This window comes from Neofelis nebulosa, chromosome 15 (assembly GCF_028018385.1).
Source record: "Neofelis nebulosa isolate mNeoNeb1 chromosome 15, mNeoNeb1.pri, whole genome shotgun sequence".
NCBI classification, from domain to species: domain Eukaryota; kingdom Metazoa; phylum Chordata; class Mammalia; order Carnivora; family Felidae; genus Neofelis; species Neofelis nebulosa.
In genome coordinates this window covers 50,394,186-50,409,142 of record NC_080796.1, presented here as the reverse complement: position 1 = coordinate 50,409,142, position 14,957 = coordinate 50,394,186, and the positions used below count along the sequence as shown (strand labels likewise).

General features: G+C 43.0%; 1 protein-coding gene and 1 long non-coding RNA gene across 2 annotated transcripts in view; one reads left to right on the top strand and one right to left on the bottom strand.

The window, feature by feature from the left end:
- Positions 1 to 6,177: 6,177 nt before the first annotated feature.
- Positions 6,178 to 9,174, bottom strand: LOC131496522 (uncharacterized). The gene is made up of 2 exons (XR_009254528.1): positions 8,912 to 9,174; positions 6,178 to 7,802 (listed from the first exon to the last, which is right to left on the bottom strand). It is a non-coding gene; the product is annotated as an uncharacterized LOC131496522 (long non-coding RNA).
- Positions 7,729 to 14,957, top strand: part of NUCKS1 (nuclear casein kinase and cyclin dependent kinase substrate 1) — a 32,574-nt gene continuing 25,345 nt past the window's right edge. The window contains exon 1 of the mRNA XM_058702156.1: positions 7,729 to 7,782. The gene's annotated coding sequence lies outside the window, so the exon portion shown is untranslated. The remainder of the gene's footprint in view (positions 7,783 to 14,957) is intronic.

The window sequence follows — 14,957 nt, the reverse complement described above, 5'->3', positions numbered from 1 at the left end:
TCCTGTCATCTCCAGATTTAACTCTTCTTTGAGTGGTCTGTCTTCTGTCCTCAGAACTCTGTCCCATCTAACAGGAGGCCTTTCCTGTGTGTTGCTGTTCATTTGTAAGCAATAGTCTGCTTTTGACATGATATAAGGCTATGGTTGGAAGATGTAGAAATCTCCATGGTATTCTGTAAGATCCAGTGGCAGATTGCCCAAGGGAGTGAACCTCAGTGCCCTTTTTCCCTCTGCCATCTTGGTTCACTGTATAGGAAAAGGCTTCAGCTATGTAAGTGACTCATTTATTAAAGCCAAATAATCCCCAAGGCTGCAGGTAGGAATAAGTGGGAAACCACTAGAAAGTGATGTGTGTTGGAAAGTACTCCATGTATTTTTGATCCCGCTGTAAATACCTGAGACTCAACAATATGTCTATATATGGCCTTCATTGGTGGAACAGCTCTGCTTTTTCTTTGACTTTCAAGCCTAATTTGAATTCTCTCAAATTTTGTCTGCAGAGTTTCAGTATATAACGGTATGGTTCTGTATTAGCATTCTCCTGGAAAACACAACTAATAGGAGATACATGCATATGTAAAGGGATTTATTATAAGGAACTGACGTGTGCAGCTATGGAGCCTGGCAAGTCCAACATATGCGGAGTTGACGTTCCAGTTCAAGTCCCAAGGCTGTTAGTTAGGCTGTAATAGCTGATGACATTCCTGCTTGGAAGCCATCAGACAGGAGAATTCTGTCTCACTCAGCAGAGGGTCAACCTTATGTTTTATTTAGGCCCTCAACTGATTGGACGAGGCCCATCCACATTACGGAGGGTAAGATGCTTTACTCAGTCTACTGATTTAAGTGTTAATCTCATCCAGAAACACCCTCACAGAAACACCTAGAATGATGGTTAACCAGATATCTGGGCACTCCATTGCCTAGTCAAATTGACAAATTAACTATCACATACACTTCACAGGGCTTCATTAGGCGATGGTAGTGTTTTAATACCTTTTCTTCATACTCAACTTTGATTTACACCCAAAGTCTATGTGATTAGGAACTAACTACACATTAATGAGAATAAAGAGGAGAAAGCACGTAGGAAGAGCAAGGACAGAGAGTAGGCATTTATGATGTATCATGACGTGAGAAGGGCAGCCCAGTAGCACCAACTACTAATGTCTGTGTTGGTGTAAACTCTTCCCCAAGCTCTGAGTTGTATACGCTTCTTTAACTATCTCTGAAATAAGAAAGCAAACAGTTCTTCACATTTTATGTTTGAGGGAACAAATGTCTCAAAATTTGATTGACTGACAGGCAGCCAGTTGAATTTGTCATAAAGTCAAGACATAACTTCATGTCTTTGAATTTCCCATCTCCATTCTATCATTTAGGTTTCTGGGAAACATTTGACCTGAAAAACCTATTTTAGAAAATAAGCCCAGGGGTACCTGGCTGGTTCAGTGGGTGAATCCTACAACTCTTGATCTTGGGGTGGTGGGTTTGAGTCATACATTGGGGGTAGAGATTGCCTGAAATTTTTCAAAAAATATTTAAAAAAATATTTTTTTTAATGATTATTTAGTTTTGAGAGAGAGAGAGAGACAGCATGAGCGAGGGGCAGAGAGAGAGGGAAACACAAAATCCAAAGCAGGTTCCAGGCTCTGAGCTGTCAGTACAGAGCTGGATGCAGGGCTCGAACTCACAAACCGTGTGAGATCATGACCTAAGCCGAAGTCGGACGCTTAACCAACTGAGCCACCCAGGTGCTCCAAAAATTTGAAAAATCTTGAAAAAGAAAAGAAGCCCAGACATTTAGAGAAACAGAACTGATCCTTTTTGGGTTTGGAACTTCCGGTTTGTGTTAGCTTTTAAAACTATGTTCATGCATGGAGTAGAGACAATCACATTTCCATATTAAATTTGGGGACACATTAAGTGCAGTTTGAGTAGCATGCGGTGCACACATATCCTAAAATGTTTAATCAACAACTTCCATTTACTAAGGTATGTCACCCAAATGCAGTGACTGACATTTAATTTTGAATATCAGCTATGTTATTTGCAAATACAGGGATTTTAACAGCCATTCCCTTCTCAACTGTTGCTGCCAGTAGCTAACATCTAAGTGCTGCTATAAGCCAAGTATTCCCCTAAGCACTTCACGTGGATTATTTTTATTTTTACAATGACCTATTATATATAAACAGGCACAAAAAATTTAGGTTTCGCCCAAGGTGAGACAGCAAGCAAGTGGCAAACTGATTTTTAGCCTTAAGCAGTGTGACTCCAGAAAATGGCCCTTTCCTACACAATACACTGCTTCTCATTTTTTATGTGTGTGTTTTGGTGGTGGCATCCTTGAGTTTTTTCCATACAACAAATGTTCAATATGCTAGCAATAAAGAGTAATTTATTAAATGGGCATACAATTTTTAAGAGAGCTAGCGATAGGGCACCTGGGTGGCTCAGTCAGCTCAGGTCATGATCTCACGGTTCGTAGGGTTGAGCCCCGCATCGGGCTCTGCACGGACAGCGTGGAGCCTGCTTGGGATTCTCTCTCTTGCTCTCTCTCCACCCTTCCCCCACTCATGCTCTCTCTCTCTCTCTCTCTCTCTCTCTCAAAATAAATAAATAAACATTAAAAAAATAAAAAATCGAGAGAGGGAGGACACGGGAGCGGGGAAGAGGGGCAGAAGGAGAGAGAAAGAATCTCAAGCAGGCTTAACACTCAGCACGGAACCCAAGGGGACTCAATCCCATGACCCTGGGATCCTGACCCAAGGGGAAATTAAGAGTCTGATGCTCAACTGACTGAGCCACCCGGGCGCCCCCAGATTTTTTAATACTTTTATCATGATAAAAGTTAAATCTCTTTAAGGAAAATGAAGAAGAAAACTCCAATCCACCCATAGTCCCCGCAACTCAAACAAAACCTCTATTTACAGAAATCCACCCAACCTTATCTTTTAACACTATTTTAAAAAAAAAAAATTTTAGGGGCGCCTGGGTGGCTCAGTCGGTTAAGCGGCCGACTTCGGCTCAGGTCATGATCTCACGGTTTGTGGGTTCAAGCCCCACGTCGGGCTCTGTACTGATAGCTCAGAGCCTGAAGCTAGAGCCTGCTCCAGATTCTGTGTCTCCCTCTCTCTGACCCTCCCCTGTTCATGCTCTGTCTCTCCCTGTCTCAAAAATAAATAAAACGTTAAAAAAAAGAAGGTTTAAAAAAAATTTTTTAATGTTTATTTTTTTTTTAACGTTTATTTATTTTTGAGACAGAGAGAGACAGAGCATGAACGGGGGAGGGTCAGAGAGAGAGGGAGACACAGAATCTGAAACAGGCTCCAGGCTCTGAGCTGTCAGCACAGAGCCTGACGCGGGGCTCGAACTCACGGACCGTGAGATCATGACCTGAGCCGAAGTCGGCCGCTTAACCGACTGAGCCACCCAGGCGCCCCAATGTTTATTTATTTTTGAGAGAGAGAGAGAGAGAGAGAGAGACAGAGCATGAGCAGGGGAGGGGCAGAGAGAGAGGGAGACGTAGAATCTGAAGCAGGCTCCAGGCTCTGAGCTGTCAGCACAGAGCCCAATGCCCAATGCGGGGCTTGAACTCACAGATATGAGATCATGACCTGAGCCGAAGTTGGATGCTTATCCAACTGAACCACCCAGGCACCCTTTGAACAGTCTTTAAAGTAGAGAGGAAGTTAGAAGTCTGGAGCAGAAGAAATCTACACAAGAAAATGAATTTAAATGTTTAAATTGACTTTGCCCCAATCTTTTTCTGACTTTGATCTGTGGGCAAAGGAGCAGCCTCCTTAACCATGAACTTAACCTCCAAGGTTATTCAGCCTCTGGGGTTGTAGAAAGACTAAGCAGACACACAGCTCTTCTGTCCCATCCTTTCTTATGAGTATGATGGAGCAGAGAGTCAGGAGATTGGAGATGGAAGTTTAAAAAAAAAAAAAAAAAAAAAGCCTGGGAGAACTTTTCTTTAACTTCCTGGCAGGGTCTTCAAAGACAGGTTGCTTTCTGTGCTCCTGTGGTCGGCAGAAATAATGTCTGTCTTTAGAGCTGGTTGGATGACTTTCATGAGGTCACAGAACTAAAAGTGCCCAGCACAGAGTAAGTGCTCAAAATTTGTTATAAATCTCCCAGCTATTATAGCTTAGCCTTGAAGGAAATGCGTTTTTGTCAGGGACAGGGAAGAGTCATCAGCCGGCCACCCGGCACTCCCACTTCTTAGTGTCTTAAACACTAAGTGGAGAAGAAAAGGCTGCTTCCCAAAACATAACTAAAATCATAGGGAAATTAAGCATTGATTTAAAAGGCCATTAAATCTCATTTCCAGGGAAAAGGAATTACTGTCTTTACTGTCTCCTTAGCTTTTTTGTTTTCCTAGTTTTTCATAGTTTTATTATGTATATTGTCCCTTCAGCGTTATCTGACGGTGCTTCTAAAGTCTAGCCTATCATATGATATCTTTCTTCAGTTTCCAGCAAACTGATTGTGGTTGTGACATGTGCCCAGGGCAGAGCATTTGGAGATGGACAAGAGGGAACTCGCCTTGGAGACTTCATTCCAGGCTCTGGCAGACAGGGAGACAGTGCTGGGGCTCTTGAAGGCAGAATTCAGTACTTGTCCACGAAAAAGTAAAGTAGAAGTTCCAATCTCCAGTTACTTTCTTCTTAAGAGACAGTGTTTGTTGAAATACTTAGTGAATGAACAAGCAAACGGAGAAAGATGTTAGCTAAAGCTAAGGTGAGGAGAGTAGGGTATGACTCTCACCTTGGAAGAAGAGTCTTCGTTGAGTGGCCATCTGTCAGTTGGTCTTGAACTCAACTAGAAGGGCACGGCCTGGAAACCTGTCCTGAGATTTCCACCTGCCTGGACATGTTGACTATGGCCAGTTCCTTTCATTACCTAATAAATGAGTACCCAGAATTCCTCTGCCTCATCTTACAGTACTAAATGAAGGTATTTTCTGAAATAATAGCAATCTGCCCTAATAAAACAACCCCCAACAAAGTCACTCATGATCACTGCACCACCCTAGTCTTGCACTGGCATTTTGACAATTGTATGTTTGACAGTAAACTTAGTCAAGACATATTCAGACACTGATGAGGATGCTTACTACCAAAAAAACAACGTTGGCAAGGATGTGGAGACACCCCTTGTGCACTGTTGGTGGGGATGTAAACGGTGCAGTTGCTGTGGAAAACAGTATGGAGATTCCTCAAAAAGTGAAAATACGACCATGAGGTTAGTAATTCTACTCCGGATGTACCCCGAAGAATTGAAAGCAGGGGCTCAAAAAGACTCTTGTACACCCATGTTCACAGCAGCATTATTCACAATAATGAAAATCCGGAAGCAACCCAAGTGTCCACTGATTGTTGAATGGGTAAACAAAATGTGATATATGCATACATTGAAATAGTATTCAGTGTTCAAAAAGCAGAACATTTGGGGCTCCCGGGTGGTTAAGCGTCTGACTCCTGATTTTGGTTCAGATCATGATCTCATGCCGGTGGAATCGAGCCCTCCTTGGGCTCCTAACTGACCTCGGTGCCTGCTTGGGATTCTCTCCCTCCCTCTCTCTCTACCCCTCTCCCCTTTCTCTCTCAAAATAAAGAAATAAACGTTTTAAAACCTGCCTTTAAAAGTAGAACATTTTGGGGGCGCCTGGGTGGCTCAGTTGGTTAAGCGTCCGACTCTTGGTTTCGGCTCTGGTCATGATCCACACGGTTCAGGGGTCGGAGCCCTGAGTCAGGCTCTGTGCTGACAGTGCGGGGCCTACTTGGGATTCTCTCTCTCTCCCTCTGTCTGCCTCTCCTCCACTCGAACACGTGCTCTCTCTCTCAAATAAATAAAATAAAATAAAATAAAATAAAATAAAATAAGAACATTTTGATACACGCGAAAACATCAATGAACCTGGAAGACATGCTAAGTGAAATCAGTCCACAAAAGAACAAATACAATTCGATTCTACTTAGTAGTCAGATTCATAAAAACAGAAAGTAAACTGATGGGTGCCTAAGTCTGGGGAGAGAAGGAATGGAAATTAGTGTTCAACGGTACAGAGCTTCAGTTGAGGAAGCTGAAAAAGTTCTGGAGATGGATGGTGGTGATGGTTGTAAAACATTGTAAATGTACTTAATGCCACTGAACTATACGCTTAAAAACAGTTAAAATAATGAATTTTATGCTTGTACTTTTTTACTATACACACACACACACACACTCAGGGAAGAAAGGGTGGAGTGACAGGCTAAAGAGGGAAGATAACTTGTTTAATGCTTCACTGGTGAGCTGTGCCATTCTCCCTTAGAGAAGCCAGATTTTATATAAGGGGAGACTTTCACGAGGGAGACAGTGGTAGGTTGGTTTGTTTGTTTATAAAGTGTATCTTCAGTTGGTTATTAACAGGCTGCCTGTGGCAGGCATTGAAATCTTTTTTACCATGGTGAAGTAAACCCTACTCATTCTCGTAGGAATTCTGAGCTCTACTTCTGAGAATTTTAGGCATCCAACAAATATTTATGAATTTAAATGGAATGATCGGAGTTACCCTCAGTGGCTTGTCTGGAGTCTTCAGCCAACCTCATCCACTCTTACCCAGGGATAAGGTCACCTTTCAAAAATTGAATTTTAACAAACACTTAGATACTGCTTACTGTGCGTGGGTGACTGTCCCAGGGGCTTTTCATATATTAACTCATTTAATCCTGATAACCCTATGAGGTTAAGCATCTTTGTTCCCCATTTTACACATGAGAAAACTGAGGCACAATGAGGTAAAGTTATACAACTACTAAGTTGTGGATCTGAGGTTCAAACCGAAACACGTTGTGGCCCCAGAGCTCATGCTTCTAATCATTAAGACCCTAAAGTAATGTCGGAGACCAGGACTCTAATGACCCTGAAATGGATCTCAAGGTCCAGAATGGAGAATAGAAATTGGGAGTCAAGTTATTCCTTGATTAAGATCCTGCCTCTCTGCTCCAACAGCGTTTGGACCCCGGAGGGCTAATGCTGAAGTCAGGGGAAGGGGGTTTGTGCGTTTAAGGTCAAAAATTTTGAACCTATGGAATTTCCCTCCAATTCTGAAGCAGCCCCTTAGTGACGAATCAGCTACCTAGCCCACGGGTTTTGCTATTAGTGCAGTTTCTAGATGATCAAAGCAGGCGACATGAAACATCATTAAACTACCACTAAATGACATTGAATCCCATATAAATCTTTTTTTCTAGTCGTTCCAAGATGCGACCTAAAACGAATCTGCAATCCTGGAGTGAAAACCAGGGGGCGGGCCAAGCAGCGACCATTTTTGTTTTGCGGCCGTGCACTCTCAGAGCATCTTGACTAACAGGACCCCACGGAGGAGGCGGGGCCTACCAGTGCACGGGGCGGGGTCTGGGAGACGTGATGATTCAAACGGACTAATGAGCTCCGCGCATCTGGCAGAAGCCGCCAATGACCGGGCGTGACGGGGCGGAGCCCACAGGCCCTAGTGGGTTTGGTTGCAGCGCGGCTTTGGCGCATTTTCGGCTGGTTTGATTCATCCATTTTGAAGAGACGGGGGAGCGGGGGGCTCGTCTGATTAAGGGGCCCTGAACCAAGAAGCAGCGGAGTTTGAGAAGCCAGCAGCCCGGGGTTCGGCGGCAGCGGCCCCATCGGCCGAAGTTGGGGGGGGTGGGGCGCCGAGCGCGCGGGGTGGGGGGGGTCCTGGTCTTTGGCTTCTCGACTCGGTCCTGTTTCGACAGCGAACATGTCTCGGCCTGTCAGGTCAGTGCGGAGTCCGAGGCCTGGAGCGGGATGGAAAGGGTTGGGGGTGAGTGGTGAAGGACTGGGGGACAGAAGCCTGCAGTCGGCCCTCTCCAGTGCCACGCACGGCCTCCTCCCTTTCGGGGCCCGCGCGCGCCCTTGAGCGTGGGGGGCCTTGCTGGCTCGCGGGGCTGCGCGGGGGTGGCGGCCGCGCGCCCATGCGCGCGCTCCTCCCCACCCCGCGCCGCTGCAGGGCTCCGGGCTGCTCTGCTGCCTCCCCCACCCGCCGCACTGGAGCGGGCGGGGTGTTCCCTGAACCGCCAGCGGCCGGAGGGGGAGGGGTGTGAAGTCAGCGCCCCCACCCAGGCCCCACCTCCTCGGGGCCAACCCCTTGGAGCCTGCGGGGAGACCGGCTGAGTCGGGGCTCGGCTCCCCACCTTAAGTGAGGAGGGGCGGAGACGCCCGGTGGCCCCTTGCCCCCTCTGCTTGCGTGGGGGTGGGGGAACTCAGCCCTCTTTCTTTAGCGGACGGGGGTGTTCCATGCATAGGGGGAGGGGCGGTACTGCCGCCGGGCCCCGCCTCTGTCCTCCAGGGTCGCTGCAGGGCCCCGCCTCCCGGATTGGGCCGGGCGTGGGCGGGACCCGTTCTTTTCCCCTTAGGCAAAAGTAAGAGCTGGGGACTGGGCCTTGGAAAATGACTGCTGCCTCTCCTCTAACTCGGAGTTCTGAGCGGGTTAACCGCCCCCACTCACCCCCCCCCCCCCACCGAGTTCGCTGTTTCCCTCCGACTAGAAATGTCCTTCCTCGGGGAAATGTCCCTACTCAGGAAGGTGCGGGTTAACAGCACGACCCAAATCCCGTGTGGTTCTCGTTCCCGCTGCCTGTCTACGCTCACTCGGTGTATGTGTCTCAGATGTTTTTGTAACCCTCTCTTTCCCCCCCCAAGTAACCTGAATGATAAGGGGTCTAGGTTCCGGTAACCCGTAGACTTGATTCTCAGAATTTCAACAAGTTTGCAGTTCCCCAGCGGACGGTGGAATCGCCCTTTGCCGTCCTCCTGGCTATTGTATGGAATGTGCCATTTATGGAGGGGTGTGGCTTAATCCAATGTGTCGAGGCCTTTAAAAGGAGGGCTGTTGAAAATAACTTACTTTTAATGTAATGTCCGTGACGCTTTCGATGTAAGGAATTGGCGGCTTCGCATAGTGTTTTCTAGACAAATAGGTGAAGGTGTAGATTTAAAATGTTAACAGTTGTTGCTTCCCCTTCTTCCAAGTTTTGTGAGAAACGGAAGGATTTTGACCTAGAGCTCTAGAGAGAGGTTTGGAACCCGGGAAGGGGTTTTGTTCCACACCGATCTATCTCCTGCCTAGATCGTCCGTCTCCAACTGGTGGTGGTATGGGACTGCATACTTCTACGTTCGGGGTGGGCATGAGGAGAGTGCTAACTAACTACCACTGCTTTTCTGCCTTCTAATTTCTACCCTCATCTCTGATAACTCACCATCGCACTCGGAAGAGTTTTGCCCACTTTCTGGCAAGGAGTCTGAATAGATACTTCAGATCATAGTGTGCAAATTTTTTTCGGCATGAAAATTGATCAATGTATCCCATCAATTTATGTAGAATATTTTCTTTAGGATCAGGTTAAATAGACAATATCGTAATAAAGATTTGATTCATCTGTATTGGCTCTCCTGTCTCTGGAAGTAAATTACCGTGTGGTGAAATTGGGACTGTTTTTCTCTACCTTTTAACGTCAGTTCACTAGGTTTTGATGACTTTTTATATTATTGTGTGACTTTATTATACTCATCTGCCTCAATTTGTGTTCCCAGATTTAGACACTGGAACACGAACAGCACTTTTTTTTTATTTGGAAACTTTGATTTTTTAAAATATCACCAGTTGGGGATATATTAAGCGCGGATCTTTCTGGGTTTTTTTCGAGGCATTGGGACGTCTGCACAAATTTTTTCTTGTTCGTTGTGTTGTTAAAAATAAATTTAACTGTCTATTTGCCCCTAATTGAATGAAACTAATATATTGGCTTTTGGGGTCACTTTCATAGTATTTTAAAGCAACTTGGTTTCTCATTATATATTTTAGTGATTAAAGTCTCTTTGTAACTTTTTAAAAAAGTTTTTAATATACTCATGACCAATAATAAAGCAGAAATAATTAAACTTGAGTTTGGTGGTTTGTTAAATTTTGCAACAAAAAAGTCTTATCTTAGGGAAGTGCTTTTGTTCCAAGGTGTAAATGAAGAATCTGTATACCTGAGGGCATTTAACATAAAAGTTAATGGTCAACGTTGACCAGAGATACCAGAATGATCAACCCGTTTAAAAACAAACCGGAAAAAAAAAGCGCAAGTTGGAAAATGAGTGTCGGCACATCTTTTAGGGTATGTTTCTGCCCTTTAGACCTATATATAATTTTGAAATTTTTCTGCTTTTCATACTTAACTGTAAATATTCATTTTCATTTAAATACTAACCTGAGCATTTAAAGAAGTATTAGAAATGTACTAATGGCTGCTTGACACCACTTTCCATATGAAGGGAGTGATGAACTGATAAGCTACAGCAGGTTTTTCTGTAGACGTGTGTGCAACACTTACCCAAGTAGTTTTGCTCACACAATATTGCTGTCTTTACCTTTTACAGCATCTGACTCACTGTTTATAAATGAGCTCAAATAGTTTAGGCCTTGGGTTCAATTTTATAGTGTAAAATTACAGTCTTGGAGCTAGACAGAAATTTAGGCAAATTCATTTTACAAGTGACTCAATGGGGACCTGGACCAGTGAAGTGCCTTGCATCACACACTTAATGAATGCAAAGGTTGGGCCTAGAATCGAGATTTCTTAATTCCCAGGCCCACTCATCCTCACCCTTTCCGAATAATAATCACTTTATCTTCTGCCTGGTACGTATTGATGTTATTATAGTATACAGCACTTTTTTTTTTTTTTTAATTTTTTTTTTTTTAACGTTTATTTATTTTTGAGATAGAGAGAGACAGAGCATGAACGGGGGAGGGTCAGAGAGAGAGAGGGAGACACAGAATCTGAAACAGGCTCCAGGCTCTGAGCTGTCAGCACAGAGCCCGACGTGGGGCTTGAACTCACAGACCGCGAGATCATGACCTGAGCCGAAGTCGGACGCTTAACCGACTGAGCCACCCAGGCGCCCCAGTATACAGCACTTTTAACCTTTCAAAGTGCTTTCATGAATCTTGTGAGGAAGGAAGGAAAATGCTATTACTTATAAAAGATGAGAAAGAAAACTCCGATTTACTGACTTGTCCAGACTAGAAACCAGGTTTCTTGAAATTCAGCTTAGTATATTCTCCAAAGATCCTCCCTTTTTGAAAATCATCCAAGGCATTCAGATCAGTGTGTGTTCCTTTCTGTAACATAAGTGTACTTGGTATCTGGTTGTCTTCTGTTGAATATACTTGGAGATTGCAAGGAACCTTTAACCTTGAAAGTTTAGATGTGAAAGCATAGGTTCATACTGGTTGATACAAAATTATTTTAAGTAAGTTTTAAATAAGCAGTTTTGTTCAACTCAATTTAAAATAATTTTCCAAGATACTTTGTAATTGAAAGTATTTTTTTAATTAGAACTTCAGAGATTAAGTCCAGTTCCTTCAGTTTACCAGGGATGATTTATAAGCCAAAGAAATTAAAGTGTAGAAATAGCAAAACTATTTAAACTATGTGAGTCTTCGCTATTTTCCTTTCTACTAGATTTGCATTTACGGTATTTGATGCCACATAGAATGTAGTTCAGGTCCACAGTCCCTGTATAGTTTGAAATCATGAAGGCCATGTGTGTTTGGAAGTTCAGGGTTTTTTTTTCAAAAATGTTCGAAGTAATGGTGCCTGTACTGTGCATTAATGTGCGATCACTAGTGAGCTCTGCAGTAATGCTCCTATAATCAAACACCATAGTGACTCTGTAATAAAACAATTTTCACACACAAAAAAATGCAACTAAAAAAGCCCAGTTGTTTAGGTAAACTGAAACATTTGGTTTTCAGAACTGTTTAAATTTCTAAATTGTGAATTAGAGATTGTGGGCCTTTAACCGCAGCAGTACCTTTCTCAACCTTCAATTTTAGAAAAAATCACACTGCAACTCAAAAGAGTATCACTGAGCAACTTTTTTCGTGCCAAGTATCCTGGCAGATACTTTACACATATTTCGCGATCTTGAAAGAACTCTTCAAGCAAGGTATATGTTATTCCCATTTCATACGAAGTAGCTGAGGCTTGGCTAAATGAACTGGCCCAGTTCACCTGTTAAGAGGTGAAGCAGGACTTCAAATCCAAATGTGGCCAACCCACAGTCAGTGTGATCTTCCCCGTGAGACACACCGCCACAGGCAACACCCTCACAGCGCATCTTGCGAACGCATCTTGCCATCTTTGGAAGGGGTTACATACAGTTCGTAAAGTTGGAGAAGACCAAATTGAAAATGGGGGAGGGTGAAATGACAGTTTTTTGGAAGGAATAGAATATGTGAGGAGGTTGAAGGAAGATAACCCGAATGGAGAGGGAAAAGCGGGGAAATGGTGGGACACTTGTGGGAAGAAATGTGAGCGTTAGATAAGTGACATTGCTTCAAGTGTGTGTGTTTTGTAATGCAAGGGTGTGTACCCCCTGGCTAATTGAGTAGATTTCAAAGCCACCTAAAGGACACTATAAGAAATTTAATGAACTCCTTTTACATATAATTATAGTTGCAGAAACGCCAGAGTATTAGCTAACTGAATCCAATGTGTGTTAAAAATGTATATGAGCAAGCAGAATTTGTCCCAGGAACAAAACTTAAAATCTGTTACTGATGCATCATTAAGACAGGGGGCACCTGGCTGACTCAGTCAGTAGAGCATGTGACTCTTGATCTTGGGGTCCTGAGTTCCTGACCCGCATTGAGCATAGAGCTTACGTAAAAAAATAAAGTTTAAAAAAGAAAAACCATGGTATTTGGAAAGATTCAACACTCATAAAAGTCAGCATGTTATAATTAGAAGGAAAATTAAGATTAATTAAAAATTGGAGTTGATTTAACTTGACAAAAGTTACAAACTAAGGTAAGTGATTGAATTTTTAGTGTTTTAAAAAAAACGTTGTGGGGAGGTATCATGGTACAGCGAAAGAAACCCTGGGGATCAGGAGACTTGGGCTAACTTAGGTTTATATAATGGAGATGTTGCACTCCATCAGAATAATAGAAACTTGCCCACAAAGCATTTTGCAATTTTCATAGGTTTCTTCCAACTCTAGAAATAATGAGAAAGTAATTTTGAGTAGAGAAAGGGCAGTTAGTTTTATTTACTTATTTATATGGTCTGTTTTTCCCAGAAATATAAAACAAGGTCACCATACTACATAATTCCAGGACACCATACCGGAGTCCTGTGAATGGCGCTCTTCAGGAATAGTAAGAATTAGAGCCTGCACAGCCAGATGGGTTGCTTTGTAAACTTTGTTTACTTGAACTTAATAATAATGAAGCTATTGAATATGCCGTGAAGTGTTACTTCTGTTTGCGTTTTTTAATTCTCAGCTGCAAAGATAGAAACAAATATGACCTCATTACTCCAGATTATGAAGAAGTAGCTTCTTGGATTGTTGAGACTAGAGATAGCACTTAACAGACCGCCGTGTTGTGCACAGTAGAAAACATTTGATGTAGCAGCAGGACCACTTTGGTCAAACCAGGACATCTCTCTGTTTTGTTTTGAAAAACCTATTCCTATCTGGATTCTAGGAAGTAGAACTGATGGTTAGAATATTGCATTGACATATTTTTAAATAACTACTATCTAAGTAGCCATAATTATAGGTCTTTGAAATACTTCAGGCAAAGAGACCACAGGTTGCCAAAGACCGTATCTACTGGGGATTGCATATTTTTAGTTGCTGCTTCGTGCACATCTATTTTTTGAATTGTGCACCTCTCCAGTTCCCTGCTAAGCAAGGTGATCTTTAAGATTTCATCTGTCAAACTAAAATGACCCTGAAGATGAACTACTTGAACTAAACATTAGCTCCACTTGGAAGTTAAAAATCCACTTTGCTATTCATTGGGCTGGGATAACAAACATGGCTGGCTGGCTGCCACAGATAAACTGCAGCTGTAAAGACTTACAACAGTCCTCCTCCTGGTGACTGCTACTCCTACTGAGAAGTGATTCTCTAAAAGAGACTGTCAGAAACTTTGCTGTTTGAAATTATGTCAGAATGAGACACCACACTTCTGTCAGGGCTAGGTCCTTTTGACTTGGAGAACTCAGTTTACAACTTCAGGGCTTCAGATGAGTTGCTGGACCCAAATTCCACATCTAACTTCTCTGCCAAGAAATAGGATCCACTTTGTGGTCAGACCTGATGTTAAAACCCCATTACACACATTCTTACTGTGCTTCAAGCTTATCAGGACACTGCTTTGTGTAATTTCCCCAAAAGCACCTTTCTCCAGATCCTTTTATTTTCCTCTGTATGGTGAGGTCCTCCATACTTCTGATATGCCTCTGCCTTCATTGTAATGAGTCACTAAACCTGACAGGCTACAGATTTGTGCCTGGTGATTGGTTTAAGACAACTGGAAGATTCCACTGAGCTTCCTGAGGCTCTGCTGCAGACAGGACTCTACCTTGGTAGCGTGGGCATCTGAGACCCCTTAAGTCTCACCTGCTTGAGGTTTCTCTGTCCCTGAGTGCATAGGTCTTACACTCAACTTCTGTTGGGAAAAAATCTCGCCCCTTTTATTTATCTAATACTATATTCTGCTCACTGAAATTTGTGTGTGACTCTTAAAATAATTTCCTATATAGAGAGAGAGTGGTGAACTGAATATATATGTTAAGAATAAGTGCCATGTAGGAATTAATATTTATTCATCTGGACTGAAACATTAGCAAGTTGATAAAAGATTTAGTAGGGGATTATGACAATTAGCTAATAAACTGTACCTGGCTCATCATTCAAACCTTCACTCCCTTCCCTTTGCTACAGAAATTAGAAACTCCATCCAAAAACCTTGGGAACGCTTTCCTAAATGTTCATTTTACTTTGTTTTTTACTTTTTGTTGTATCTTGTAACTTTTTGAATTTTATGTTTAATTGTAAATAACAATGATACAAGATGCAGTCAAAGGAGTCAATCTTAGCCGATAGG